Below are 4,902 nucleotides of genomic sequence, written 5' to 3'. Positions count from 1 at the left end.
CTTTTGTGTGTATAGTTTTATAGATGTCTATTAGGTCCATCTGTTCTAGTGTGTTGTTCAGTGCCTCTGTGTCCTTACTTATTTTCTGTCTGGTGGATGTGTCCTTGGCATGAATGGTGTGTTGAAGTCTCCTAAAAATGAATGCATTGCAGTCTATTTCCTCCTTTAGTTCAGTTAGTATTTGTTTCACATATGCTGGTGCTCCTGTGTTGGGTGCATATATATTTATAATGGTTATATCCTCTTGTTGGACTGAGCACTTTATCATTATGTATTGTCCTTCTTTATCTCTTGTTACTTTCTTTGTTTTGAAGTCTATTGTGTCTGATACTAGTACTGCAACTCCTGCTTTTTTCTCCCTATTGTTTGCATGAAATATCTTTTTCCATCCCTTGACTTTAAGTCTCTGCATGTCTTTGGGTTTGAGGTGAGTCTCTTGTAAGCAGCATAAGCATGGGTCTTGCTTTTATATCCATTCTATTACTCTGTGTCTTTTGATTGGTGCATTCAGTCCATTTACATTTAGGGTGATTATCGATAGGTATGTACTTATTGCCATTTCAGGCTTAGATTTGTGGTTACCAAAGATTCCAGGTTACTTTCCTTACTATCTAAGAGTCTAACTTAACTCACTTAGTATGCTGTTACAAACACAATCTAAAGGTTCTTTTCTATTTCTCCTCCTTTTTCTTCCTCCTTCATTCTTTATATATTATGTATCTGATTCTATACTTTTTCTCTATCCCTTTATTGGCTTTGGGGATAGTCAATTTAATTTTGCATTTGCCTCGCAGTCAGTTGCTCCCCCCTCCCTACAATGATTTTACTATCTCTGGTGACAGCTCTCCAACCCTAGGAACACTTTCATCTATAGCAGTCCCTCCAAAATAGACTGCAGAGATGGTTTGTGGGAGGTAAACTCTCTAAGCTTTTGCTTATCTGGAAATTGTTTAATCCCTCCTTCAAACTTAAATGATAATCTCGCCAGATAAAGTAATCTTGGTTCCAGGCCCTTCTGCTTCATGGCATTAAATACATCATGCTACTCCCTTCTGGCCTGTAAGGTTTCTGCTGAGAAGTCTGTTGTTAGTCTGATGGGCTTTCCTTTGTATGTGATCTTATTTCTGCCTCTGGCTACTTTTAACAGTCTGTCCTTATCCTTGATCTTTACCATTTTAATTACTATGTGTCTTGGTGTTGTCTTCCTTGGTTCCCTGTGTAGTGGGATCTGTGGATCTCCATGGCCTGAGAGACTATCTCCTTCCCCAGATTAGGGAAGTTTTCAGCAACCTCCTCCTCAAAGACACTTTCTATCCCTTTTTCTCTCTCTTCTTCTTCTGGTTTCCTTATAATGTGAATATTATTCCGCTTGGATTGGTCACACAGTTCTCTCAATATTCTTTCATTTTTAGAGAACTTTTTTTCTCTCTGTGCCTCAGCTTGTTTGCATTCCTCTTCTCTTGTTTCTATTTCATTTATTGTCTCCTCCACCATATCCAACCTGCTTTTACTACCCTCCATCATGCTCTTCAATGATTGGATCTCTGACCTGAATTCATTCCTGAGTTCTTGGATGTCTTTCCTTACCTCCATTAGAATGTTGATGATTTTTATTTTGAACCCCCTTTCAGGAAGAGTCACGAGGTCCATATCATTTAAATCTTTCTCAGGATTTGTATTAATAATTTTACTCTGGACAACGTTCCTTTGGCATTTCATGTTTGTATATGGTGCCCTCTAGTGTCCAGAAGCTCTATTCTGGAGCTGCTCAGCCCCTGAAGCAATGTTGGGGTAACAGGGGAGTGGTACTCATGCCTGAGGGGAGGAAAGAGCTGTTTGCCACCTCCCAGCTGCTCTGCTTGTCTCAACTGCCTGAGCCAGTGGACCAGGCACACAGGTATGTTTTTGTCCCAGAGCAGCCAGATATGGATCCCTGCTTTCCACAAGCTGCCGGAATCCCAGTCTCCCCAGGAACTCTGCCTGTATTAACTTTCCAACCCAATAGTCACATGAGTCTCATGAAAGCACCATGAAATGCAGATTTGTGCTCCCAGAGAAGATCTCTGGAGCTAGTTATTCAGCAGTCCCAAGCCTTCCACTCCTTCCATACTCCATTTATCTTCCTCCCACTGGTGAGCTGGGGTGGGGAGGGGCTCCAGTCCCACGCAGCCAGAGCTCTGGTACGTCACCCCATTCGCTGAGGTCTGCTCTTTTCTCCAGGTGTATGCAGTCTGACGCATCCTCTTTCCTGTTGCTCTCTCAGGATTAGTTGCACCAATTAAATTTTCTAATTGTATCCAGTTTTAGGAGCAAGCCTCTGTCTCTCCTCTCACGCCACCATCTTTAATCTCTCCCCTTATTCATTTTTATTTTTATTATCATTTTTATTTTATTTTGTAATTTTAAATATTGGTTATATGCTCTTTTTTCTTTATTATCATTGGTCTTGCCACATGTTTACCATATCATTATCTTTCCAAATTGGCTATTGCATCTCTTTACTGCATTTTTTGCATTTTACTAATTTCTCTCCTAATTTTAATTATTATTTTATTTCCATTGCTTTTGTAGGCTCATGTTGCCAGGGTTTATTATTATTATTTCATGAACAGAATATTAAGCTCACTATATTCTCAGACTTACTTTACAAAAAATACATTCAAGGCTGAAAATTACATTAAATACAGTTAAAACAGTGTTCACCAAATCCTTATTATAATTAGGTAAGTTCAAATATTCTCTAATTCCCATTATGATTACTTTATTGACCCATGGGTTATTTAGAATACCATTTCAAACTAAAAATTTCCAGACATATGGAATTATCTAGTTTTTTCTATTTATATGTAAAAACTGTAATAATGTCAGAAAATACTCTATATGACATAAATCCTTTGAAATTTTTGAGATTTGTCTACATTTAAGTATATTTTTATGATCTATATGGACATAAAAGTGGATATTCTTCAATTATTGAGTACATTTTCCATATATCTAAGTCCAAGCTTGTTTATAATAGTAATTAAATAGTATATACTTATATTTTTTATAGTTTTGTCTGGTTATAAGTTTAAATTCAATAAATAGAGAATTGTGTATTTTTCTCTCATAAAATTCTCTCCTTACCTTTAATTAAATTGTTTTTCTATTGCACTTTTCATTTTATAAATTTATGTATTATTTTGTTTTTAACATTTCTGCATCCTTTGTGCAACTGTGACTTATAAACTGTTGACATGGTGTATGTATGTGTTTGTGCATAATTAAATTCAGTTTCATAAACTTTGTCTTTTAATTAGAAGTTTTCATAGATTTATACTTAAGACATCTACTAATATACTTAGGTTTATTGCATCTCACTTTGCCTTTATATTTTTTCCATCTTTTTATCTTTCATTTCTCTCCTTTCTTGACATTGTTACCTTTTCTTTTACTTTTTTCCTAGGGGGTGTGGAGATTAAATTATCATCCTGGGCTAGTGTGTGTTCCATATTTTAGTTTGTAAATTACAAACCAGTTTTTATATTTCAGAGGTTATTGTAAAAGTGTCTTTATATTTTCTTGATCTAGTGATAGCTAGCTTTTCAAGCCAAAGATTTAATTTTGCTACTTATTTCTTCCTAGATACAAAGTAACAGCACAAGCCTTAGACAGCCTTGCAGTAGATAAAACCATGTAGTCGAGTTTCCTCCAATGATACGAGAGTGAAAATTATGTGTATCTTTTCTACAAGGCCATTAAGTAGAAGGAATGATACCATGTCTCATTTTCCTTGGACTATGTAGAAGCAGATAATGATAAATTCTCAGAAGAGGGAAAATCCTCGATATAGGAAAATGAGTCCTGAAGTACCTGGTAGAGGAAATCTTCCCCCACTTATTAGGAACTCCTTTGTATTTAATGTTACTGGGAAATGAACTTCTATATTATTTGAGTCATTATATAATTTGGATTCTATTTTTTATAGTGATAGTTTTATTCTTACTATTTAAAAAAAAGAATCCTGAATTGAGTTATTGCTTTAGCTAAATATAATATTTGTGACACTGGTTCAGCAGTCCAGTGGAAGACAGTGATGTAGCAGAGAAAGCAGAGTGCAAAACTGAGTATCTGTGATTTTTTTGCAAGACATTAGTTAAGACTATAGCTTGAAATAATTTCAAAGTCCAACAAAATGCTTCACAGCTTCAGGAAAAGGGTCAGGATGTTGGTACATATTGATTGTTATTTGCTGTGTATAGTAAGATTTTGGAAAAAAGAAAATAATTTAGGGGAAAAGAATATTGGCCAGTTTGTACTGTAAGCAGAAATAAAAGGAGATACATGCAGTACTGATTTTTCCATCTGTTCTTCTTATATCTCTTACCTCTCTTCTTTTCATTTTTACCAGTAATATTTTACTATTTAATTTATTAGTGAATTTCTCTCACTGATACATGGATAGAATAGACTGAAATGGGGGCTAGAGTGGAAGTAGAGAGACCAAATGAAAGAGGTTGCAGTAATAAATATTACAGATAGTCACCTAGAATAAGTGGAAACAGGAGGGAAGAAATTAATTGATTTGATATATACTAAAGGAGAATATTCTACAGTGTAAGGCCCATAGGGTAATTAAACATGGGAAAAGAGGAAGAGAACAACAGATGAAAAGGACTATTGCCACGATTCTCATAAAATATTGGATTAATGGTAGTATCATTTCCTGAGTGCGGTTGGGGGGGAAGATGGGGAACTACACATAATTAAGAAAAAAAGTTTAGAGTTCAATTTTCATCTACAGGAGTCCCATATTTCCTTAAATCCGGTAGACACAAACTGTGTGTCATGGTGCCACTTTCTAGCTACCGGTATAGCATAGGAACCCAAAGCAGGGATTATCAAGTTAGCACAGGGGTCTTT

The sequence above is a fragment of the Manis javanica genome, chromosome 4, assembly GCF_040802235.1.
Source record: "Manis javanica isolate MJ-LG chromosome 4, MJ_LKY, whole genome shotgun sequence".
In the NCBI taxonomy this organism is placed as follows: Eukaryota; Metazoa; Chordata; class Mammalia; order Pholidota; family Manidae; genus Manis; species Manis javanica.
Note: the sequence above shows the minus strand (reverse complement) of the source record.